The sequence below is a fragment of the Epinephelus fuscoguttatus genome, linkage group LG22, assembly GCF_011397635.1.
Source record: "Epinephelus fuscoguttatus linkage group LG22, E.fuscoguttatus.final_Chr_v1".
Lineage (NCBI taxonomy): Eukaryota > Metazoa > Chordata > Actinopteri > Perciformes > Serranidae > Epinephelus > Epinephelus fuscoguttatus.
The window spans coordinates 17,446,404-17,473,272 of NC_064773.1; the positions used below are offsets into that span (position 1 = coordinate 17,446,404).

Sequence of the window (26,869 nt, forward strand, 5' to 3'; positions counted from 1 at the left end):
TCTCGCTAGTTCGCTCATGACATCAGTTTTTCTCTTTCTTTCTGTCCTTTGTTCACTTTTGTCAGAATCTTATTTTTGCATTGTTGGATGAAAAACCTGCTGCTAGATAGTTTGACTCATGCTGAAAGATTAATGGTTGTTGGCTTATACTGCGTTTTTAAAACCTTTTAGATAAACTCACAAGTGCCTTTGGCTCATAAGTTGGTATTTGAGAAGTTCTTTTAAGTGGAGAAATATTTGGTTTTACAAAAAAAAAGATTTGTTTCTAATGAAGACGTAGCTTTCTTTGCAAGTAAACCAAAATGAAAACCAAATTCATGCACCAGAAAATCAAAAACAGTGTGTCTAGGGCTGTCAAGTCTGTTTTCTGAACATTTCCTCATTGTTTTTCTTTGCCCCCGCCCGTCCATCTGTCTGTCTGTCTGTCTGTCTGTCTGTCTGCCCTCGAACTGGTGAGAAAGACCTTTTTTCCTAAACTAAACACTGAAGTGCTGCTTGAGTGTCTCGTCCCTCGGGACTCGGTAATTAGGGAAGGGGAGTAAGTGTGTGTGTGTTGTGTGTCTCCACGCTCGATATATGAGAAGATGGGACGTCTGCAAGCATCAATGGATCCTCAAGGTCGTTCAAGAGTGTATTGTAATGTCTGTGTGTGTGTCTGTGTGTGTGAAAGTGACCGTTAAGTAGATTTTTAAGGGTTTTCACAAACTTGTAAGGAGAATATCTGCATGAAAACAGGTTAAGATGGATTATAAAGTGTCTGAATGTGTGTGTGTGTGTGTGTGTGTGTGTGTGTGTGTGTTTAAGTGTCGGGGGGGTCTTTAACACGGGATGTGTTACATGAGTGTGTAACATGTGTGTACTTTAGTCCACTGGGAGCACTAATGACTGACTTGGACTCACGCAGACGGTGGTCCATGTGAAGAGGATGGCCTCTCCAGTTGAAGAGGCAGTATTTTAAACGCTGGTCTCTGATTGGTTGACTCGAATCTTGGGAATTCTTCCCAGGACGGTGTATGACAGTGGTCGGCTTAACCCCTCCTGCCCTTGTGTGTGTGTGTGCCTTTTGTTTGAGTGTGTTTTGTCAGCTTGGTCTTTAGGATGATGTTGAGCTGCTGAAGTGAAAAAATCTTTCTATAGAAATTTGTTGTCTGTCAGTTTTTAAGCAAAAACTCCAAACATTCACTGGCTCCAGCTTCTCTGAGTGTTTGCTTCTTTCTCTGATTTAAAATACAAAATAAATCTCTTTGGGTTTTGGACTGTTGGTCAGATATAATATGGCATTTGAAAATACCACCCTCATCTTTAGAAATGTTTTATGGGTATTTTTCTAACATTTTATAGACCAAAAAAATAATTTAAAAATCATATTAATCGGTAATAAAAAGCTTTATTTGCAGCTTTAGTTGTCACACCCCACCAGGCTTGCACGACATGACTCACTGGTCCTAGTTTGTTCTCACAATCCATCTTAGGTTGATCATAATCAGGAGCAGAACCAGACGTTGTAAACATGTGGGGTTCAGCCCAAACCGAGGGGGTCTGGGAGATTTATGGCAGCTATACGCACTATTTTTCAAGCCATTTTAAGTAATAAAATGCCTAAAAATCTGTACATCATTCAGGAAAAACATGATAGTTACCAAGAAAAAAATCACCCTGTGGAGCCTACGTCCTATTTTGCATCTAATCATTTTCCAACTGTCTTCATCATCCTGAAACCACAACACAGCAAATGTTGATGATCAATAATTTTCACTTACTGCCACCTAAAAAGGAGGCATTATTTATTTTTTTTAACACCATGCTAGAGTAGAGTTCAGAGAGTGAATGTTCAGCTGACAAATCTGCTACAATTGAATTAGGGCTGCATGATTATGACTGAAATGATAATCATGATTATTTTGATCAATATTGAGATCTGGATAATCCATTGTTTTTTAGGGATTAGATATTTTTATTGCACTTGCAAATTATGGGCAGCCGTGGCTCAGAGGTAGAGTGGGTTGTCTACCAATCAGAAGCTCAGCGGTTCAGTCCCTGACTCTTCCAGTCCGCATGCCAAAGTATCTCTGGATGAGATACTGAACACCAAATTCCTCCAGATGGCTGTTCCATCAGTGTTTGAGTAGCAGGTGGCACCTTGTGTGGTAGCCTCAGCCACCAGTGTGTGCATGAATTAATGAATGTGACTCAGTGTGAAAAGCACTTTAAGTGGTCACATGAGCAGAAATCTTACAACAGTGCAGGTTCACCATTTAAATACACAGACCACTGTCCTTACTTCCATGTTGTGCTACATTCCTGCTAATCTACATATCATTCATTTTTGCACCACATAAAGACATAAAATGTTGGGCCGTTTTGCCGGCCAGCTGCGAGCGTTCAGACACACAGAGCCGGATTGGCGAGTTGATCCGAGGTGCCCAATTTTCCGCCTCGTAGGGTAGTCATATTGGCGGAACCCTTTTAGTTTAAACAGACAGAGGCGGCCTTCTGCAACAGGAGGGGCTGTTGAAGACTTGTGGGAGGAGCTGTTGATGACGCCGCATGTGCGACCCACTGGCGGTGGATAAACAGGAATTAGTGAGCAGCTAGTAGCAAGAGGGAAATGCAAACCTGACAGACACTGTAAAGATGAGCAACTGTATCAACTGTATGTATAAACACAAACATGTATGTATGTATAAATGTATGAACACTGGGTGGCGCTGTATTGGTATTTGGAGCATTTGTGTATAAAGGTGTTTCATCAGAAGGGCAAAAGGATTTCGACCGCTGTGGTGTAGGAGAGTGTGCAACATGCTGAAAGCTGTGTTCGGTTTAAAGATATTGAGATTTACTCAACATGTGTTTGGTGGTATGAATTCATACGATGATTGTTCTGCAACTGGAACCTGTGATTATTGTCTGAACTCATCACAACCAAGGAAGCTGTGGCATCAGCCAGGTCAGGCTGGCTGAAACATCTGATGTAGTTGCAGGTCATAGGCTTAGCTCCTACACAGTGGCTGATGATGGATGATTTTTGTTTCGCCCATCTGCAGTGGCAACATTTGGGAAAGTTTTTCACAGGCTCTGCTGCAGGGTGCACACCTAGCGGACAGCTCTTCGAAAGTGGAGGCTGGCTGTTGATTGAGGAAGCACTTTATTTTGATAAGCAGTGGAGTTTTCTATGAGCAGAGCACACGTTTTAAAAATCAGTATCACAGTCGATCATGTTCATTTAACTGTGGGAAGCCAAAATTGTGATTGTGATTCATTCATTCATTCATTCATTCATCTTCTAACCGCTTCATCCTCTTGAGTGTCGCAGGGGGGCTGGAGCCTATCCCAGCTGACATCGGGCAAGAGGCGGGGTACACCCTGGACAGGTCGCCAGACTATCGCAGGGCTGACACATAGAGACAAACAACCATTCACACCTATGGACAATTTAGAGTTACCAATTAACCTAGTCCCCAATCTGCATGTCTTTGGACTGTGGGAGGAAGCCGGAGTGCCCGGAGAGAACCCACGCTGACACGGGGAGAACATGCAAACTCCACACAGAAGGGCTCCCACACCCGGGATTGAACCGGCAACCCTCTTGCTGTGAGGCGAGAGTGCTAACCACCACACCACCGTGTGATTGTGATTCATATTCAATTAATTGTGCTGCACCAATAAACCAAGGGTTCCCAACAATGCCAAGGAAATGTGGACTTTAATGCTCTGAATTCAATGTTGGGCCAACAGAAAAGCATGTACTCAACTATATCGGATTTCTTTCAGGAATAGTATTCAGAGCTTTTGAGAAATCATGTAGGGCTGGAGCACCAGAAGCCCCCTGCCCTGCTCCGCCCCTGGTTACAAAGGTGTAAGTTATGCATTCTGGCCTGTTGGGGAGTTAAGAGTGCATAATGTGTTTTGTAAAAAAAATATTATCAAAGATGATTGATGTACTAAATGTGGAGAAACAACCTCATACCACCCTGACGACGGCACGGTAGCCAAACATTGTAATGTAGTGGAGACAACTTGCTGTTGCTAAAGATGCATTTTGTTCATCTTAACATCAAATTTAAAAACATAAAAAGATAAATACTGTAGTTTCCTCATTCTTACTGTTCACTAAAATGGACAAACACGCTGTAATTGAAGTCTGTGACTCGACTCCGAGGCAGCAGCCTGCACTTAAGCTGCTCCATTCGTGTGTGTGTTGACAATGCAGCGTGGCCATGCAGTAGTCATTATGGTCGAGCGTTGTGTGTGTGCGTTTCTGTACAGTATGTGTACAGTCAAAATGTGACCCTGTGGTATTCGTTACGGTGTCTGCGCTCTCTGCATTCTCGACGCCTGCACGTGTGTGTATGTGCATGTTTTAGGTCTTTCTGCGCTGGCGGTTCAGGGCTATGCGGTGATGTCATCGGGGCGGCAGGGTGGGGTGACATGGGGTTAGAGTTTGGCAGAGGTCCTGACTCCAGCAGCCCTCAAAATGTGTCTGACCAGGAAGAATGTGACTGTCCCTGCATGTGTGTGTATGGTTGGTGGTGGCGGTCAACAGCTGTATGCTTGCAGTGTCCTACACTAATAGTAAAAGTGGTTTATTGGACACTTTATAGAGCCTGAAACGGTTTTATAAATCCAGCCGGCCGGTACAAGGGGACAGACACAGACCAAACAGCCACAAGACACAGAGCATCAGACCAGCGGAGCCCAAAGTACTGAGCACTGGTGTGTTAAAGGCTCACCACTGAGCTTAATTTACATAAAAGCCTGTATTCTAACCCCATAATGACAATAAGAATGTGCCTTTACCAACAATAAAGGAATTACAACATGTAGAGTTTCACAATCTTAACTTTTAGGAGCATTTTATACAACTGTAGTTATTTACATTCTATTGTTAAAAGCACAGAAAGAGCTTAAATTAACAATATATAATTAAAATGGTAAAAAACAGTGGTATTATTGTTGGTGCTGCTGTCGCAAAGACAACCAAGTCTCTTTCTGTTTTCCTCAGAGCCTAGCAACTAACAACAAAACATGCTGCATTTTGTTTTCCACAGTTACTTTGGTTGTTCCACCATCCACCGTTTCCACTACAGGGAATAATGACTGTAAAGAACAAACATTAAGACTCTTTGGTAAGTGGGGATAGCTGCCGATAGCTACAAGATAAAACAAAAATTTAGCATAGCGTCAGTTCAGGCAGGACACGATGTCAAGCTCAGCTCACATCCCAGCTACATCAGCTGATCTCAAACAATCAACTGATGGAGCAGCTGATTGATGGAGGGGAGTCAGCTGATAGATCACATGACTCCTTTCTATGCAACCAATTGGTGAATCTCATTCAGGGCGCCCTATTTAAACTGCTCTGGCCTGCCTTCTGTTGCTGCTTCCTCTGCAAGCCACTTTGCAACCCGCCTCCACCCCAGCTCCTCCTTTTCATGCTGTGTCTGACTTATCAATGTCCTTTCTGTTTGTCATTGATGCTGCTCTGTTCTGTTCCTGGGGGGTCTTTGCTGCTGCTCTTTCTGCCTTAGACTTTCCATGAAGGCGCATGGAAGGCAGGGAGGTGTGCTCTCTCTGCCTCAGGCCTTCCTCGTTTGCATTTGGAAGGGCAGAGACCTGTAAACCATGGACATGTTACATTATGTTTCACGCATATCATCTTAATGCTTCTAAAGTGACGTAATATATGAGCTGACTTTGTCATCAGGAGGTGGATGGGATAGGATGGCATGACACCCAGGAAAATGCCTGCCAAGCTTCAGACCACTGCAAAACACTAATCGAGACAGACAAACAAACAGGAAATTGGGTTGTTTTTCAGCAAGTCATTGCTACATTTGCAGCTTTGACTGTGGCAACAAATTCGGGCATTTTAAGCCAAACATGATCTTTTCCTAACCATATCCACGTGTTTTTTGTGCCTAAATCTAACCACGTGTTAATAGCAGCCTTGTTAAAATGTAAAGTTTCCGTGTATCCGCTACATAATAACATATGAATGTAACATATCTGTGGTTTGCAGAAACGTGCAATACCAACATTTATTCTGGCGATTGGGTTGTTTACCCAGCCCCGACTCTAGATCAAGCCCCAGGGTTGAGAAACTTGGCAATCCATGATCTGCCATCTAAATCTAGTCTAACTTGAGTTCCTGAAGCACAATGTTTTTCCAAGGTTTGCACCAGCATCACACAAAGAGAGCAACATGTCAGAAAGGTAGTAATATTGGAGGGAAACTATGACGTTGTAACATAAAGTGGTGAGCGTGCATTCAGTCATTTGGCTCTGCCCCTGTTGTATGAGGGGATATGAATGGAACAGCCCACATAAACACCAAGATCATTACAGAAGCAGCTTTTCTCTTTCCTTTCCTCTCTGCTCTACATTCTCCTCCTCCTCTCAGTAGCCCCGATCCAGTGCTGATAAAACTATCAACAGCACACCTGCACCGGGTTGAAAACTGTCGAACTCACACACACACACACACACACACTGTAGGCATATATGAACACAAACCCAAACAAGGGAACAAGAATCTTATTTAGCATGTTCTCACAATAAGCCTTTTCACTCTCCTGCTTTTAACTCTGTCTCTCTGTCCAACTTTCTGTTTCAGTCTCTCTTTTTCTTCTTTACTCTTTCCATCTGTCTCCGTCCGTTTCTGTACCTCAAGGTTTTCCCTTTGTTATTTTCAGTTTGAAGAAATATTGCGGTTAGAGGGGAGTATTACTCAATATTCTGTGATTATATCACTACATGGCAGGGCTAGTGCTTTTTTATTTCCCTCCAATGTTCCTGTTTTTACTTCTGTATTGAGAGAGGTTTGGTTGTATAAGTCCATAAGCAGGGTTAGGATACTGATAGGACTGTGTATTATCTATAGCAGAATTTAGAGATTTCCCCCCCTCTGAAAAACACCTGCGCCCAACGTGGGGCTCGAACCCACGACCCTGAGATTAAGAGTCTCATGCTCTACCGACTGAGCTAGCCGGGCTATATCTGCCAGAAAATGGATCAAATTTCTGGGCTGAGTCCTCTCACATGGGTGTCAGGTTGTATTTATGGGTTGACATTCCTCACAACCCACCAAAAATTTAGAGTCGATTTTTACGCCTCAACAGTTAAGAATCCTCTTCTAATCGAATACTGTGTGATCTGAGTCTATACATTTCTTAAACTGTATGTCCTGATGCTGCAGCACCCTACAACAACCAAAGATGTCCTGGGTTTATGAAATAGTGGACATCCTCTCTAATGCTGCATGGCATACGGCACAGCTTTACTCCACTGTCTTGCTCTTCTTTGGTTTTCCATTGGCAAAAATTATGGATACTACCTTGGATTTTTTTTGTTACCAATTCAGTTGAAGTTTCAAGCAAGCTGAGCACATTTTAGGAGGTGCAGATCTTGGATTGGCAAGATAGAACCATCACCCTTGTTTTTGCAGTGTATAGTGCACTGTTGGCACTCGTCAGCCGTCGTCAGCTTTTTTTTTAGCTATCAAGAAAACTGGAGGCAATGGGTTAGCCACAAGGTTTCGATGACGTCTGACGGGATGACACATGATGACACAATGACACTATTCCTCTTTGGAGTTTTAAGGCAGCCGATTCAGCATGTTGAATCAACACTGGAGTTGCCAGAGCCCGTCGGTGAATGAAAATGCTCTGATTGGCAGGTCAGCTCTGCACAGGAAGAGAAACTGAAGTGAGAACAGTAAATAAACAACTAAAGTCAAGAGGCAGGGGGATTGAAACAAACTTTTTATAGTGGGCAAGACTATTTTTTTTAGCCACTGATCCCTTCAGCAGAAACAGTCATAACTGTTTGCGTTTTCATTTGTATTTGTGATACTGGGTTGTGTTATGATTGTGCTAAGTGGCTACCAGTGTCCATTTTCGGATGCCGAATTCAGACCTCAACTACTTGCTGATATGGAGTTGTGTCCTTTCACACTGTCGCTGGTTGCAGCATTGTTTTCATGGCAATGTCAGGGTTTCATTGAATCTAGTTTTTTGATGTAAGTTTGATGTGGCTGTGTCAGTGTGCAGAATTCATCCCTCTTGTTAAAAGCACCATCGCCCAACATGGGGCTCGAACCCATGACCCTGAGATTAAGAGTATCAAAATGGCCAGAGTTGCATCAAGTCACCCATCTTTCAATTGAGTAGGCAGCCAAGTTAGGACTCCTCTGCAAAACAAATGCTGTTTATGTTGTGGATATGAATGTCTGAAACTGTATGTGGTGATGCTGGGAACAGGACCATACAACAACACATATGATAGATTGTTGGGACAGTTGCTTTCCTATCATAAAGCTTTAGCGCCCAACGTGGGGCTCGAACCCACGACCCTGAGATTAAGAGTCTCATGCTCTACCGACTGAGCTAGCCGGGCTATGTTTGACAGAAAAATTGGTCATATTTCAAGGCTGCAATTACTCTCATAGGCTGAAAACTGAGGAGGCTGGAGAGTTGTATTTCTGTATGTGTCAATGCTGGCTGACAGAACAGTGATAGTGAGACAACGGACAGTGTTCACTGACAATGCAGTTCCTCTTTATCCTGAAACCTTCAGGCTGTGTTTTTGCATTTCCACTGCATGGTACGACATGAACAAGCTGTACACTCTGCAGGCAGTGTTATGCCACAGACTCTCACTGATGGTTGATTGATGTATATGGGCCCAAAGAATTCATTTCCTCAGAAGTATCTGCTTATCAGAAGTTAATTTCAGCTGCAGACACTTGGGGAAGAGACCCGATCTGTGGCAGTCTTTACTCTTGTCTACAGACGCTCAGTGACAGCTGATTGATAGCTGGACTCTCTGGCATGTCTTGCATCATGTAACCAACCATATCAACGGTATGTTTGGGAAGAGGCCCAGTCTGTTTAAACTGCTGGCTGAGTTGTGTCATCAAGAAAACTGCAGGCAATGGGTTGGCCACAAAGTTTCAATGACGGCTGACATGATGACATTCTTCCTTTTTGGAGTTTTAGGGCAGCCAGCATCTGTAATCTTGCCACAACACGATGACTCTTAGAATTCATTTTCTCAAGTGGCCTCTTATTAGAAGCCAAGTTCAGCTGCAGATACTCTTGTTAAATCGCTGAAGGACTTCAGCTATTTGAATTCCATGCTATCCTTTAAAAGCACCACCGCCCAACGTGGGGCTCGAACCCACGACCCTGAGATTAAGAGTCTCATGCTCTACCGACTGAGCTAGCCGGGCTGCGTTTGTCAAAAAAATGCATCAGATTTTTCAGCTGCATTAACTTTCTTGGGCTGAGAACCCTCAAAAAAGTGGATTCTTGTAATCCTTAGTCGGCTCTCCTCACAGCACACGCAAAACATTTCTTGGAGATTATAACTCCTTAGCAGCTGGGAGTCCTCTTCTTCTGCACATCTTGCAACGAGCATGCTGTTTATCATGCAATCAATGCTATTCAAGGCATGCATGGGACGACACCCAGTCTGTGGCAGTCTTCACCCTTGCCTTTGCTCTGTCATCAAGAAAACTACCAGCACCCTGCAGGAACTACAGGCAATTGTGGGCCAGACACTGGCGTGTTTGGGCCCTTTGAATTATTTGTAAACTGAACAGACTGTACAATTTGTTCATCAGTTAAAAGGAAACTTTTTTATCAGGGGCCAAGTTTAGCTCCAGACACTCTTGAACAGTAGCTCAAGGACTTTAGGAATTTGATTTCAATCCCAGTGTTTGAATCACCCTCTCAAGAACATACTCTTCCACATTCATGGCATGCTTAGGAAGAGCTGCTCTGTTGCAGTCTTTACTTTTGGTTCAGCTCTGTCATCAAGGAAAACTGCTGGACTGGCTGGCATAGCTACAGGCAAAGGTCAGCCATTGATTTCAGAGACAGCTGATGTGTGAGGGCCCTTTGGCTGCAGTTTGTTGTAGTTACTATTAGCTGTATTTTTCTGCTTTGCCTGGCCTAAAACCTCACCCAGCGTGGGGCATGAATCAAAAAGATGAACCAGATTACCAGACTGGAGCTGAGGACAGTCAGGGGGGTGTAGGTTTATATTTCTGGGTCAACTTTCCGCACACCTCAGGCAACTTTAAGTGACAGTTTACACTGACAGATTATGAGACTGATAATGCAGTTACTTCCTCCTCCTAAAACTTCCTCACCCAACGTGGGGCTCGAACCCACAACCCTGAGAAGTCTCATGCTCTACCAACTGAGCTAACTGCGCTTTGTGTGTTGTAAAAATGACCAGATTTGAGGGCTGCATTAGTTCTCATAGGCTAAGAACTCTCACCTTAACAGTCACAGCTGTTCAAATATAAGACAAGGTTATATACTATGTTGCCTCTTTCTTATGGTTTCAGAAACATATTTTAGCTTAGTATTTAACTATTATTTGAGATTGATTGTTACCAGCTGGCTGCCATATTGTTTCCTCTATCAAAATGGTCAGACTTGCATCAAGTCAGCTTTCTTTCTACGGAATAGACAGCTAAGTTAGGAGTCCTCTTCAAATCAAATGCTGTATGTGTTGTGCATATGAACATCTGAATGTGCCAAACCAGTTGATGCTGGGTAACACAACAGGGACAGGACAACAACATAGATGTCCAGGGGTCATATGATATAGGTTGTTGGGAGAGTTGCTTTCCTATCACAAAGCTTTAACGCCCAACGTGGGGCTCGAACCCACGACCCTGAGATTAAGAGTCTCATGCTCTACCGACTGAGCTAGCCGGGCTGTAGTTATCAGACATATGGATCATATTTCATATATGGAGCCATAGCTGGCTGTCATATTGTTTCCTCTCTCAAAGTGGCCAAGCTTGCATCAAGTCACCCATTTTTCAGCTGAATAGACAGCCTAGTTAAGAGTCCTCTTCGATCAAATGCTGTATGTGTTGTGTATGTTAATTTCTGCAACTGTATGTGTTGATGCTGGATAAGAATAGGACCCTACAACAAGACACAGTTGTCCAGGGTTTCCATGACACTAGATGAGAGATCATTGAGACGGTTGTTTTCCTATCACAAAGCTTCAGCGCCCAATGTGGAGCTAGCTGAACTACATTAGATGTGCAGTCAGGACTATCAGTTGCAAAGTGTCCACCCTCGAATCGACTTCAGATGTATCAGTACTTTGATATCCCCTGTGTTTTGTCTCCATATCTGTGGTTTGGTTTGGACTCTCTTACAGTTCACTACTTCCTGCCACATGACCTTAGATGGCCTGTTTGGGCGTAGACTGTGTGCCCTGGAGCCTCCCGCTGTGTTGACCCATTGTAAATCACCTCACCCTGTCACTGTCGGCCAGTCAAAACACAGCGATGAATGAGGCCGTTCAAATCAACCGGGTGGTCCTCTGTACACACACACAAACACACACACACACAAACACACACTGAAATCTGTATACCCACTCACTCACACATTTGAGCAATGTGAGCACATTGCAGAGGCAACACAGTCTGGCAAAAACAGGTGATAGTGAGCAGCGTGTGTGTGTGTGTGTGTGTGTGTGTGTGTGTGTGTGTGTGTGTGTGTGTGTGTGGACTGAGAGGCATGAGGGTGAAAAGGAGGGGAGAAGAAAGTAGAAGTCCAGGCACAGAGAAAGAAAGAGTGAAGGTAATAAAACAGCGATTTTTGGTCAGTCAGAGGAGAGGAAACACTGCCTCTTACTGGTCATTGTGTGCCACTACAGCAGATCAAAGACAGCAGATGGAGGGAGCAGAGACTTAAATTCAGTTGAAACAGTTGGGTTTTTACATCACTTCATGTTTGTGGCTGCGTCTTTTACGCCTCACGGTTTTTGATCACTGCTGCCTCTCCGCTTTACAACACTCAGAGTCTTACCTTTGAAACAAACTACATGAAATAAAGAAAGTCGGACAGAGAGGCGGCAACAGAGAGGTTTAAATTATCTTTCACAATCCCTGATGTTTGTGAGTCACACCACATATTATATAATCTGCCTATGATCCACGGATCCTTACAACAGTGAGTTTTAAGCAAACACATTAGCGACTAGAAAGGCGTCTGTGTTTCTCTCTGGTTTTGAATTCTTGTGATTTTTCCTCTCATCTTTTGTTTCTCTTCTCCTCTCAACCAAATTTTTTTTGTCTGATTCCTCTCCCTTCCTTTTTCTTTCCCTCTGCCGTGTGTGTTGGAGGGGCGGATATAACATAATGAGATTCCCAGTGCCCAGGTGCTCTTTCTAGATAATTACTGAGTGTGTTTTTCTGTAGCCAATCTCCAAACTGAGGCAATACCAAATCTGTCAGCACACACACACACACACACACACACACACACACACACACACACACAATGAGAAAAGGCAGAGAGACCATCAAATTAAATTTATTCCCACTATCTTATTTCTGATTTGGAGCTCCGATCCTCTCCAGCTCCTGTTCTTAGATTTTTTTCAGTCATTCTGATGTCAATCCTCTTTGTCTCTTTTCTTTCATCTCCACTTTCTTTCTCCAAATTCTCTATCGAACATCTCATATAGGTGTGTGTACAGGAGATGAATCGACAAAAGTCAGTTGTCTGGGGGAGAAAAGGGAGGCAGAGGCAGACAGCATTGATTCACACACACATTTTTTTGTCCTTCCAAACACATCCATCACTGATTGGCTGAAATGATTTATTAATAAGTGTACTGACTGTAGCTGAGGTCGCCCATACACCGGACTGACAGCGCCAGAGCACTGCATTGCGTTAAAAGAGGATACTGACTCTTTGCCAAATGAGCTTTTTGGATAACGAGGGAGAGCGTTGCAGTTTCACCTCTGTCTGTCCTGTTTCTCTGTGATTTTACGATGCTGAGCTTCTTTATGCTGTCCACTCTAACATCCACAGACTGCACGGGCCGCACTTTATTAAATGAATTGTGGAGTGAAACCACTGCACAATCCTGAGATGAGGAAGGTGTCGGTCTTTAAAGGCAAAGCAAATTTATTTTTATATTTAAGTTCCTCACAGATTACACAGGTAAAAACACGAGAAAGAAACGATGAAAATGATAAAAACATCCCCAAGAACCACTGGTTGATTTACTGGGAGTTATCCTTTACGGAAACAGAAATCAGTCATATCTATTTATTGGCATCATATTCTGCCCTTGGCAGTGATTAAGGGAATCACTGTAAACTGGTTAAAACCCACTGTACCAAAATTGCAGTCATGAGTAGAGCACTCCATGATACGGAAGAAATAACACATAATTTGAGGCTTTCTCTATTTATCTTATTTTTTCATACCTGTTTTTATTTTTTTGATTTTTCCTTTCTCTCTGAATTAATAAACTAAAAGCAGATAAAATCAGGCAAGCAAAAGTACGTAGAATAAAAACAATTTAAAAAAAATAAAAGAGAAAAATAAAAAAATAAATAAAGAATATTACCAGGCACTTGCTTTGGTGTAACTTAGTACATGTGCTTCTTGACGTGTATTCTAAAAATCTGTCATTCTGCTCTCAGATTTTTTGATAAAATATTTTACATTTGCAACAGGAAGAAATGACAGTGTACTTTCCAGTTACATCCCCCCATCCCAAAATGTACTTTTAAGATCATGGCTGCTGCCCTCTCATTCTGGTGATTGACTGGAAAAGGTACTGTGAGCTGATAAAAAATAATGAATATGGTTATCAAATGCAGATGTACATAGGTACAATCAAACATCATCAGTCTAAAACAGCATGAGGTAAATATCAAATCAAAGATCTATTTAAAAATTGGCCCTTTTTATGTAGCTGTAATTTAAGGCTTTACATTCCGTAATGCAGAAAAATATAAAATTGTTTTGTTGTTGAAAAAGGTCCTATTTTCGAATGTGTCACATCAACAAAATTAATCCAAATTCAGACAAAAACAGACAATAAAAGACAATTGTAAGTGGTTTTTAAGGGCAGAGCAATGTCACACGATGCGATACGATATGATATGATATGATATGATATGATATGATACGATACGATACGATACGATATGACAACAACAACCCAACTGCCTGTCCTCGCTGGTTTCGCTCCACCGGCCCTCGCTCAGAAGGCACAGATGAGTGAATCCCATCTTCTCCACAAGATCGTCACAGAGACACCACAGTGCATGTGCCTCAAGTCCCGGCGCCCTTTTGCCACACACGCCCAGGAACTGCTCCGCACGACATCAGCTGACACCACCAAGGCTTCCTGGGTCAAGGCAAGTTGGAGGAACCAGTGGCAGACAGCAGAACCATCAAGGATTCACCTCTACATCGAAGACCCCACGGATGTTCTTGGCCAGCACCTGCCCCGAAAGCAATGGACAATCCTCAACCGCCTGAGGACAGGTGTGGGATGCTTTGGTGCAGCAATACAGAGGTGGGGGGTGAGGGTAGCACAAATTTATTATTAAAACGAGCCCTGAGAAAGATGTCGTCTGGATGGCAGCATATGTTGCTCCAACATCTGCATATAGCTTTCAGTATTCATGGTGCCTTCACAGATAAGCAAGTTTCCCATGATGCCATGGGCACTAACACACTCCGTACCATCACAGATACTGGCTGGACCACCTTGTTTAACTATGTATCTGTAAGCATTACAGTTACGGCTGGAAATGACAACAGAAATAAACGGGTTTGCCCATGTCACATATGTCAGTTGTCTGCTTGGAAGTGGTTGTCGTTGAAGTGTTGCTAGAACATAACATGTCTGTGTGTCATCAGTGCCTCATCCCCGCGTTTGTACCATCTAATACGGATGTGTTCTCCCAGAGAAGTCGGCTTTTGTGGACATATATGGCTTAATATGAATCTGTCGTCTGTCATATTCGAGGTAAAAGACTGTCACTGATTTTTTAAGTATCACTGACTTGATGAGAGTCTGAGTAAAGTCAAGTAACAGTACTTCCACCTGAGGAGGATTTTTCAGCACTCTTTCCACCCTCGGCTTTAATAACACCCGTGGCGTTTTTGTGTTTCAGCAGCATAGAGCACTTGGCATCTCTCCGCTTTTCATAAAGCTCCTGAATCTCTGTCTCTGGTTGTGTTTGAATCAATGAGAGATGGAGATAGAGCAGCGAAATCTGTTTGAGTCTGGGATTCAGAATGTGAACACTGAGTCAACACACGCTCCCCAATCCATCGGCAGCTACAATCAGGCTGTGGCTCCGCTGGGCAGCTGCTCAGAAAGCCTCCGCACTCTGCTAATCTTTGGATACAGAAGGGTTAAAAACACTTCTATGGCGCCATATCTCCTGAATTTCATCCTGCATATTTTAACACATGCAGCAGCATATATTTCACATCGGCGTCTGCCCAGCTGCCACGTCGTCTGTCAAACGAGCATGCCGCTTGAATCGAGATCAGAATTGTGTTCTTCATTACATTCAATGAATGTACAGGGATCTGTCTTGTTGGCATTGGAGCAAGGACGCAGTGTATAGTCGCAGCACTGGCTCGAGTGTGACAGTGACAGCCAGACCTCTTTAGCTCTTATCAGTTCGACTTTGAGACCAGTGGATTTCAGTCAAAGACATTAAACATTTGCTATGTAGGATTTTAGTAGTATAACGTGACAAATGAATACAGTGAATCCATCCCAATTAAATTGTGAATCTCAGCTGCAATCCCACAAAACATGATAATGATTGGCCAGTGAGGTTCCACATTGCCTCCAGAAAAGCCACAGCTCTGTAGGCCTGTTCGCAGTGCTAGTGCGTTAGTTTCTGGGTGGTAAAGAATTGCACAAGGTTTTTCCAACCAAACTTCCTCAGGGACCTTCAGTTTGCAGTGTGTCTCACATATCTCTGTCCAGTCCTCCTCTGAATGTTGGATCCTTTCTCCCATGAGCAACAATTCTTTATAGTGTACCTTTAAAAATAACTAAAGACAAAGAAAATTAGAAGATACTGATCAAAAAATCAAATTATTTCAACTTTAGTTGTGATAACTCTGTAGCAACAGAAGGAATTACTGAGATCTGGCAACACAGTGGCATCATTAAGTCAAATGGGGCAAGAAATGATTGCTAAAATGATGAGTCAGTCTCCTACAGGATGTTTATGGGTGTGTACCCCCACAGTGTTCAGGTGAGGTTGAAGGTCAAGAATGAACTTTCATGCTCCATAGGGGCATATTACAGTGTCAAAATGCTTCTTTTTTTTGTAAGTAAATGTAGAAATGAATTGCAATTTTAAAGCAAATTATGAATGACTGAATTAATCACTTTATTTCGAACCAAAAATTAGAAAAAAACCCTTTATGTCCCTACCCCTTCCTTACGTTTCTTCTTTTAACTCATATATTATTTCAGCAAATTCCCAAATTTCTTTACGACTAATAAACAACCATCCCCAGTCTATTTACCACCCAATTAAATAAATAAGCAACAAACCCAGTTTATTTACAGTCCAATTACCACCCAGTGTTACAAAATAAATATGCACTCTCCTAACACAACCTTTCCTCGTCTATATATCTGCCAAAAATATCTTTTTTGTATAGTTTTTAAATTGATTCATATTTGTGCCCTGTTTCGTCTCATCATGCAGCCCATTCCACACGTCCACCCCACACACTGAAATACACACACTCTTCTTGGTTGTATGAACACATTGTTTTTTGAAATGAAATTCTCCTCTTGAATTGTAACACCCTACCTGTCACGTAACATTTTTTGAATGTCGCCTGTAAGTAGATTATTTCTCGCTTTAAATCTATTGCAGTTTTAAATTTGACCAGATCTAAAAATGTCAATGCATGTGTGTGCAAGTAAACTTCTTACTACATGTAATTTATCTCTTTATAACTCACATATTTAATTGACCTCTTTACATGGGTTTATAAGACTCTACTGTCATCACTCATAGCATTATTTATATAATATATGTTTATGTGCATAATCGGAGACAAACTATAAAGAATGAAAGAAAGAAACTAACACATGTTAGCTGGTGTCATTGAAGAAGGTGAGAATTGTAAGAGGTCATGGGACCACTTTTCACTCACAGAAGAACACTGTAGTGATCTGATTGTATTGCAATACTTGTGAAATGTTTACTGTATTTAGGTTCTTCTAAATATTACCCAAAGCCTCTCTGCACCGTGTACTTTTGTACATCCCCTTAATATTTTTGCACATCATGCACAAACTGCAGCTCTCTGATTCTGAAACAGCTACATTGTACATGTTTATTATGTTGTAGTGCTTTTTAAGTAACTTTGTCATATTTTCATTGTAGCTTTCATTTTTTTGTGATCAAAATTTTATTGAGTTTCTTTGTAAAATATTGACAACAAATCCTACATACGTAGCTGCATCTCACTCACAAGTGTCCATTTGTTTCACAAATTCAAAGCCGTTGAAACTCCAGAGAGAAAAAACTGACCCACTGTCTAACCCTGGAAAGAATAAATAAATAAATAAATAAAATAAAACAAAACAAAGATAATAATATACAAGATAAAATAAAATAAAAATGATAATAATAATACATACATGCAGCGATAAATAAGACAAAAAAGATTAACTACAAGAAAACTAAAAGAAAGTAAATAAATAAATAATAGAAAACAAACGCACATATCCATATGAAGAACAGTTACATCAATACATATATGCACCTATCACCACATTCAGTATCGTGAACCACCAGACTGACCAACCTGATTCAAAGGAGTGCATTTTGCCTGACCCTCTCCACTGCCTTCTATACTACCAGTATATATTTCAGCTCTTGGGTGTTGCAGTACTGCCATTTATCTATATTAAATAAATAAAACTTTAATTACATTTAATAAAGAAACAATCATGCTACAGCTGATGAATGCCTTTTTCCCCCAGACTTTCTCCAAGTGACTCAGATGTTGTCAAACGTGTCCTACAGTCAGGAGGGTTGAAGTTTAAAATGTGCTGCTGCAGTGACAGTGGACACAGACAGAGGGCGCTACATCACTGAAACTCACCACCGACACACTGGACACTTCAGAGAGAAGGAGGGAGGTGAGAGGACAGAATAACAGGGTGGGAGGGATAGAAGTAAGGAGGAGAAAACTGAAGGAGAGAAGTCTGAAGGGGAGATAAATACAGAGATAACAGTTAAAGGAGACATTTTAAACACAGGTGTGAGTTCTCCCTCTCTTCTCTCCTCCTCTCTCCTCGTCTCTTTCTTTTTGTTCTGGCTGCTTTCACCAGATGACTTTCACGAGGCAGAGCCATCTTTCTCCCTTTATCTCACTTTCTCCTCACTTTCCCTCCCTCCCTCCATCTGACCACAACATCACTCTCATCTCTCGGCCCCGCCCTCCCCTCCCATCATGCATGGTTGGGTCCGGGCCATTTGCTTCCACTCCAGCAGGGCTGTACCATTAGTGACCAGCAGGGGAATTGTTGTTCTCTGCATGCAGCTGGGTCCAGGTGTGCCCATGATCTGTCACTCTGTGTGTGTGTGTGTGTGTGTGTGTGTGTGTGTGTGTGTGAATTTTTAACATCCACCACAGTTAATACCTTACCATACTTCCTGTAGTCATGCTGTAGTTTTCCCATGCGATATTTTTTTTGTTGACTGATCATTTGACCAAACGTTTCTTGCTCCATTTGACTTAGTGATGCCACTGTGTTGCCAGATCTCAGTAATTTCTTCTGACTCTCCTGTATTTATTTTGATTTTCTAACTCATTCTAGCAGTCAGCATCAAGTGCCATATATCATTTTATCAACGAGAACCTGAAGTTTCACTCTAACTAATTTAAACCCACATTTTTACATTTGCTCTGTCTGATAACGGATAAAATTAACAGATTTTTTAAAACTGTATTTTTTTTTGTTTATTGTGAACCTCGTGAGGTTTGTTTTTCTGTTATTTACAAAGTTGTAGGTAGATGTTCTGGACTTCCAAATAATTTTTTGGTCTACACCTAACCTTCCCTAAACAAACAGCCATTTATGATAACATTATATTAGGCCTTTTTAAGTGAAATACAGGTGTATTCTTATATTTCTGTATCCCTATATTCTCCAAGCGGATGGATCTCCTGTCTGTGCTCCTCCTGGCTGCATTAGCTTGCCCTAGCTGTCTGCGTCGGAACCTGATGAGGATTCATTTCAGTGTCGCAGACGACTCGTTCGACAAAAATAATCCTAACACTTCTTTGCCTGTGGTCTTGCTTTGTGCGCTGTCATGCAAATCTGTTATTTTTGGGTATGTTTTCATGCAAGGAAATGCACCTTGTTTGTCTTGATTTCCCTTCGTGTTTGTTCAGATTTTAAAAAAAACAACAACAAAAAAAACAATGTTGATTGGTGGAGAAGATGATGTCTTGGACCACCACAGCAACATTTTGAACCAATCGAAACTTGGGGGGTGGGACTAAGCATTCACAACCGTTGCTGTTTGGCTTAGAGCACAGAACTACAAGGTTTTCCTTGGTGAATCAATGCTGCAGAATCTGATATCCAAACATGACATTTGTGATACCACTGAAAAGCAGGGATTCTCCACTTTACATGACGTTTTAATGTATGTCAATAGGATTAGCGCTTCAACAGTTGTTATACATTTAATAGCTATTTTCAGGCACAGGGGCTGTCTCGGTCTTTGAGGGTTAACCAGTTCCAGCTTCTCAGAGTTGAATGTTTTCTGGTTTTCTTCGTCTTTAATGATTTTTTTTAAAGGTACACTATGCAGAATTATTGGTCATGTTTGTAAACACTCTTGCCAGTGAAAATGAAAGTAAATCCAAACCCAGACTCACTCTCATTTGGTATTTAAGCTCGCTATATTTGCATTTTCTCCTGCTGCTTATGGTGTGGCACTTGGTCGCTACCTTTATGTAATGCCCCGGTCTCACCTGAGCGCTGTCCTGAACACAGAAAATAGGAGGCAAATAAGCAAACACAGGCAGAGGGCAGAGCCTCTGCAGAAACATACACCACCACAGACTTGTAGTGAGCTATAAGTGATGATTGAGAGGGATTATTTCTGTGTTTTGTCGGAAAATCCTACACAGTATATCTTTAACTGAACATCATTGGGCTGCTGGTTGGACAAAATGAAACACTTTAAGATGTCAGCTGGAAACATAATTCATAATCATTAGTTTCAAACCTTATAACCAACAGAAACGATGGCTGCAAATATAAGAACCAGGACTGTAATAAATCTGAATTATCCTTTTGTATGCAGGTTGCTACATATGATTTACTGTAGTAGAGGTGAAAACAAACACACACACACACACACACACACACACACACACATGCATACAGTGCTGATGTAGCCACGATCACACTCCTGCCAGCAAAGCGTGACTCAACAGAAATCGCTGTCAGTGTCTCCTTCTCCGTCTCTGTCAACAACCCCCTTCTCATTTTCTTTCAGTCTCTCCCCTTCCTTCTCTTCACTTTCTTACGCCCATTTCCCCATCACTGGATACACACACACACACACACACACACACACACACCCCTCCAGCTCCCCCTTCAGCCTCACCCACCCTCTGTGGGCACGGTGCCCAGAGAGAGGCAGTATGAGCTGGGGCGAGGAGCCCCGGGCAGAGCCCCGCAGCCACACCAGCCCCCTGTAAGCCTAGAAAGAATCAGTAAAGAAGGGAAGCGAGGAAAGGGAGAAAATGAGGTGTAGGAGGAAAAGAGGGGGAAGGAGAGTGGGTTTAAAGCAGAGGGAAGGGAAGACAGGGAAGATGAGGAGAAGCGAGGAATCGAGCAGAGAGAGGATGAAGAGATAAGAGGATGCAAGAGCCGGGGAGACATGCAACAGAGGAGAGGATAAGAGAGGAGGGGAAGACAAAGGGAGATTAGAAAAATAGATAGATCGATAGATAGAGAGATACAGAGAGAAGAAGAAGAAAAGATCCAGAGCAAAAGGAGAAAGTGTGAGGCAGAGGGAGAAAAAGAGAGAGCTGGGCAGGCAGCCAGATCTCCCCAGAGAGAGAGAGAGGTCAGAGCAATGGACACATCTCTGGAGAGACTGTGTGTGTGTGTGTGTGTGTGTGTGTGTGTGTGTGTGTGTGTGTGTGTGTGTGTAGAGAGAAAGAGAGAGAGAGGGGGGGGGGGGGTGTTGGTGTGAAAGACAGCAGCTAGAGATGGAGAGAGGAGGAGAGAAGAATACAGAGGAGGAGGAGGAAGTGGAGAGCAGTGGAGCGCAGAGACGGAGAGGAGGACTTGTATAAGATACATACTGAATGCCTGAAATGCGACCTTGGAAATCCATATCTGTGTATTTGTGTGTGTGTGTGTGTGTGTGTGTGTGTGTGTGTGTGTGTGTGTGTGTGTGTGTGTGTGTGTCTGTGTGTGTGAGCACGTGTGATTTTTCTTTGTACTGCGTGTTATACATTTAAAGGACAAGGCTGGTATTATTCAGCTTTAATCTTCTAGTCAACCAATCCAGTTAAAAGCCCAAACCAGCATGATGATAGTCACTATTTTTCTGTGGCTACTTGTAACAAGGCCGCTAGGTGCGGCATAGGAAAATAACTTACCTATTCTTAAGCCAATGAACTAAGCTCTGATTGGTCAGTCGTTTCTCTAACAGGCAGAAACAGCCATCGGCCTTATACTTTTGCATCCAATCAATGCCATACCTACGGCATTGGCTCACAACGTAGAGCCTATACCGTAGCCTGACATGCACCTCCCCAGAAATGTAACTACACGTCACGGCAATGCAGACCTTAAGCTGAAACCATTTCCCGCAGTGGAAACAAAGCTTTTATTTACTTAAAATTCACAGATAAGAAACAATAAATAATGAAGACAATAAAGCCTCCACAAAAATAGCATTTTAAGTCCTGTTTTCATTTGAGCAGAGGAAATCTCAACCAGTCGCTTGGCTAATTTATACAATGTAAAATGCCATAGGCTTGTGCTAATAACGTTAGCATGTTGTATATGTTTGGAAAACATGTTTAGCATAAGACAGTTGCAGGAGCCGAATTTTGTAACGTTACCTTTATTAAATGTTGCTGTTGTTCTTGGTTTCATATGAGTAGAGGAGAAGTCTGCTAGCCTCTGGGCTAATTTATAATGTAAAATGCCATAGGCTTGTGCTAATAACGTTAGCATGTTATATTTGTTTGGAAAATGTGTTAGTATAAGACAGTTGTTTTTTTCAGTGAACCTTGTAAGTTGTAATGGAGCCAAATTTTGTAACGTTACCTTTGTTAAATGTTGCTGTTGTCCCTGGCTTCATATGAGTAGAGGAGAAGTCTGCTAGCCTCTGGGCTAATTTATACAATGTAAAATGCCATAGGCTTGTGCTAATAACATTAGCATGTTGTATTTGTGGGGAAAATGTGTCCAGATAAGGACAAGTGTTTGTCTGTGAAACTGATTTGTGTACTTGTGGTTGAAACTGTCTCTATTAAGCCATGTTTAATGCGTGTTTAATGTGTGTTTTGAATCAACTAAACTTTACAGCACTTCACAGAAACCCCACTGCCAACTAGTGTTTTGGAGGTGTAACTGCAGAGTGACACAGACACACCACTGCACAAGTAAAAATGCTCACAATGGCGAAGGCCACTTGTGCAGGCTATGGTGTAGGCTCTGCATAGAGCTGAAGCACAAGTATAAATCCCACTTAAGGCGTAGTTGCTCAAAGTGCAGCCCACGGCCAGTGGTGGCCATCAGAAACATTGAAATAATAGAGAAAAATGGAAGTGATGAAAAGGTTTATGAATTACTAATGGATGTGATGATACCCATGTGAACTGAAAAACAGAGTTGGATAAATTTGTCTACAATTTGGATTTCTGGTTATGGTGGCGGGCTGAGTAGTCATGGTTACAACTGCTCTGTTGCTAAATAAAACTTAATAATGCCACTTAGACGATCCCATTCTGCATAAAAAGTACCACGGAAGGTTTGTATTGACGTACCACAAGTGAATATGCCGAAGAAAGGAAACAGAGACCACAATAAGACAACTGAAGGAGGTTTTAAGAAAGACTACATGTCAGGCTCGGTTTTGGTGGAGGGAAGTGGTGTAAGCCCTTTGCAGACAGGTAACACTGACGACGCAAAGAGCATTGAAAGTCCCTCCATTTCGGACATCATTCATTTGTTTACCATTCATCATTCACGACACCCAACTGGCATTTATCATTTACAGCACCCAAAATGTCAATCAAAAAAAACACACCCACTAACTAGAGTTTTCAGCTCTTTTTAACCAGCTCTGTGCTCGCCAGAGCTCTCCATTCAGAGGTACGCTCATGAGCAAGGGGAAGAGCGAAGCCGGGGGCTCCAAGCAGGGTGCAACAGATACAGATACAGATAATGGTGTATTTGCTCATCCTTAGTTTTAACATGACTTTAATGCCCAACAGTCAGTCTTTATATCTTGTGAGAAGCGCTGAGGGTGTAACACAGGTGAGCTCTGTTGTATCTCACAAAACTGCAATCATGGTAAGCAGTTTAGTGATGTAGAGTTTTTGCAGGACTGCTTTGTGAAAGTGGCCGATATCATATGTCCTGAACCTGTGCAGCCCTCAATCATATGCTGGCTCCGTAAACTGGCACTGAGTCATCAAACTTTGAATACCCTGTAGCACCCAGTTATATAATAATTTCCTGAAAATGTAATAATGTCTGAATAAAATTTGCTCTTAACTTGATTGAAAATGTAATAAAACCCAATAATGTAATAACTTGACCATTAATGTAATAAAATGTGCTGACTGATATTGTAATAACGTTACAGAAAGCTGTACTATACACTAAAGTGAAATGACACATCATAACCCTATCACCCAAAACACATATTAGAGCTTTCCTGGTGTACCGACAGATCACTGTTGCTAGAGCTCTTGTTTATAGTAAGTAGTAAATAAAGGCATTGGAACAGTACAACCAAACTCCTCTTTACAGACATTCAGTCAGGACATTTTATTATATATTTTCGATCAGGTTAAGTGCAAATTTTCTTACATTCTCAGGAAGTTATTACATTATTGGGTGCTACACAGCCCACTTTAAGACATCACCCAAAACAACCCAGCACGAAGTATTATCGATACTTCACTAGTGAAACGATACCTCGATTTGATCCTTTTTGTATCCAGATCTACAAAATATTGACTATTTTAATGGTTTTGCTGGCAGCCAGTCACAGCAAGCTTTCTCCAGGTTGATGTGTGATTAGCACACGACCGCAGCAGCGACAACCCACACAGTCTGTAGTGTGGTGAAGTTGGTCACAGAGTATTTGATGGAGTTGGCAGTTCAGTGTGCTGAGGTGCCTCCAAAACGTTAACCAAACGTATGGCTACACTACACACCTGTGGCACCTGGTGGCTTTATACACAACTGAATGCTTCCATTCACATGATGGGTATCAAATGAAGTACTCTATTGGTATCAGTATCACTTTAAGGGTACTGGTATTGTAATTTGAATGAGCCCAACCTAGTCAACCAGCACAAAAACAGACCGATTTCTAAGCATATCAGTGCCCATGTTTATCATAACGAAGAAATATGGCACCCAGGGCAACAGTTAGGCTCACTGATGTGTTTTAAATAGTCTTTGGACAGCACTGGAGCTCTATGGCACAGAGGATCAAGCTGTATGAGGCTGTTACACAGGCAGTACTTGTTAGAAGGAAGAATTTATTCTTGGTTTATCAACTAAAAGAAAAATATAGAATATCTACTACTACTACTAATATCTAGGCAAAGAATCACTGCGTTCAAGTCAAGTTTATACCAGTGTTTGTCTCCTTGATAACACTGAGGGCACTGTGGGTTACACAAGGACATCTGCGTGTGTGCGTGTTCATGCACAGTCTGCGTGTGCAAGGGCAGTACAGGTCATAGAGCGCTCTGTGCCTGTGTCAATAACAGTATCTGGAGGCCACGGGATTACGTGACCTTGCATGCCACATGTGCTGTCTCCCACTCACTCACTCACACACACACACACACACACACACACACACACAATGAAACACAAAGCCCCATGAAATCCTCCGACTCCTAAGGGTCTTTATGAGGCTCTTGCATTGGTCATGGAGGGCTAGGAGACGAGGAGGAGGAGGAAGACGAAGAGGTGTGTGAGGAGAACCACAGGAGGAGATGTTGATCTGGGTGGAGGACGACAAGAAGAGAGGAATGAGAGGAGAGGGAAAGGAAAGATATAAAGGAAAAGATTAGACAGAAGGAAGCAAATGTGAAAAGAGAAACCCTATCTCCCACATAATACATTTATGTGCTTCTAATTTCCTTTGCCAAATATGATGTGCAGGACTTGGAATTGGCGGAATTGTATCAAATTGCTGCCTAAATCATGCTCACTGGCTTTTTTTCCAGGAAGGGTGACATCCTCATTATACACAGAGCTCATAAGGAGGAGGTCAGGGTGGATGATCTGGCGTGTAAAGAACAGGACTTTTACATCAGGGACTCACTTCTTGTTGGATTCTGAAATGTTTAGTTAAGGTTAAGGAAAGATAATTAATGACGATGGCATCATGTATAAAGTCTGGAGCTACTCAAGAGACATTGAATGGGAGTCTGATTTTGTGGACCCACAGAATGTTTGATTTTTTTATGCCCAAATGAGCTTTATTCTATTGTAGTGTTCTCAGTTCTTAAACAGAAAATGTACCCACATACTCACATTCCTCTGGGTGCTCTCAGTGTCTGGGTGCTCTCATCTTTCACCATTCGTTGTCTATGGAGCAGCTCCAGACTTTATAACCTATGGCATCACAAATTTGAGTGTTAGCACTCTAGTTTTGAGAGAGAGTTGTTCAAGCTGACTAAAATGTTTGGACTGTCTTAAGCTGAAAACACACTGGTGCCACACGTGTGTCAAGTGCCACCCTTAGCACAGACGATCACACAAAGTTATGATTACTTTTACTGAAAGATCTGTACCTCTTCAACCTCAGAGTTAACTTAAAAGAGAGCCCCTAATTAAAGTTGATTTCTCACCTGAACTGCCAGTCTCCAGAGCTATGCCTCACTAGGCAATATCCTTTTGGCCATTGTCTTTATAATGACGGGATGGTGGGTCATTTAGCTCGGGATGTCTCTCAACCTCAACACCAAGTGTCTCCCTATCCATTCTTCATCACACATGAGACACAGCAACAGCTACAGAGTTCTCTTTATGCGTCCATGGTGAGGCAAGGTGTAGAGCTGCCACAGGAGCAGAGTAGAAGAGCTGCTCTGGGAGCTGGTATGTACAAGCAGAGAGTGAGTGGGGGATAAATGCATTTAATGCCGAGGGCGGTGAGGCTGGAAATTGGACAGTGGTGTAAAGTGCTGCGGGGTGGCACGTCCAGGAGCGCTGATGCAGATATTGTTTGACGTGCAGTGTTCACCACTGGTGTGTTTTGGCCTTTAGACCATAGGAATGACGTTTATGAATTTTGAAATTGATTTAGTTCCCCTTTAAAACACTAAAGCGCTCGTGTATTTATTACACATGGAGTCTGGAACACATGATAACTTCAAGCGGTTTTGATTTGCACTTTGAATAAATATTTTTAAAAAAGTTACATTATCAGGGGTGTAAATCACTAATTTCACCACAGTATAATACAATTTTATATTAATTCTTTGCACAACTATATGATTTGCTGATATCACAGCGAATAAAATTTTGATTTATTTCAATTACGGGGCGATCAATAATATGCCCATTTAATACAATCAGTTAGAGAAGAAGCTGCCACACCTTTCTTTTTGGCTATTGGCCATAAAAGCGAGAAAAAAAATCACACATACATAATTGTAAATACTTTACCAACACACCTAAAACATAGCTTAGTTGACAAGTACAAAACGAAAGCATAAAATTCGTCTCAAACTAACTGTCAATACAAAAACATGAATGGCCCCATCTAGAGTCAGTGTTAAGTTTGTCT

At 42.1% G+C, this 26,869-nt stretch overlaps 1 protein-coding gene and 4 non-coding genes across 7 annotated transcripts in view; 1 reads left to right on the forward strand and 4 right to left on the reverse strand.

Moving 5' to 3' along the window:
- Window positions 1-26,869, forward strand: part of wnt5b (wingless-type MMTV integration site family, member 5b) — a 138,576-nt gene that overhangs the window by 3,375 nt on the left and 108,332 nt on the right. The window lies entirely within an intron of this gene.
- trnak-cuu (transfer RNA lysine (anticodon CUU)) lies at window positions 6,919-6,991 on the reverse strand. The gene has a single exon. It is a non-coding gene; the product is annotated as a tRNA-Lys (tRNA).
- Window positions 8,322-8,394, reverse strand: trnak-cuu (transfer RNA lysine (anticodon CUU)). The gene has a single exon. It is a non-coding gene; the product is annotated as a tRNA-Lys (tRNA).
- Window positions 9,157-9,229, reverse strand: trnak-cuu (transfer RNA lysine (anticodon CUU)). Its single transcript has one exon. It is a non-coding gene; the product is annotated as a tRNA-Lys (tRNA).
- trnak-cuu (transfer RNA lysine (anticodon CUU)) lies at window positions 10,659-10,731 on the reverse strand. Its single transcript has one exon. It is a non-coding gene; the product is annotated as a tRNA-Lys (tRNA).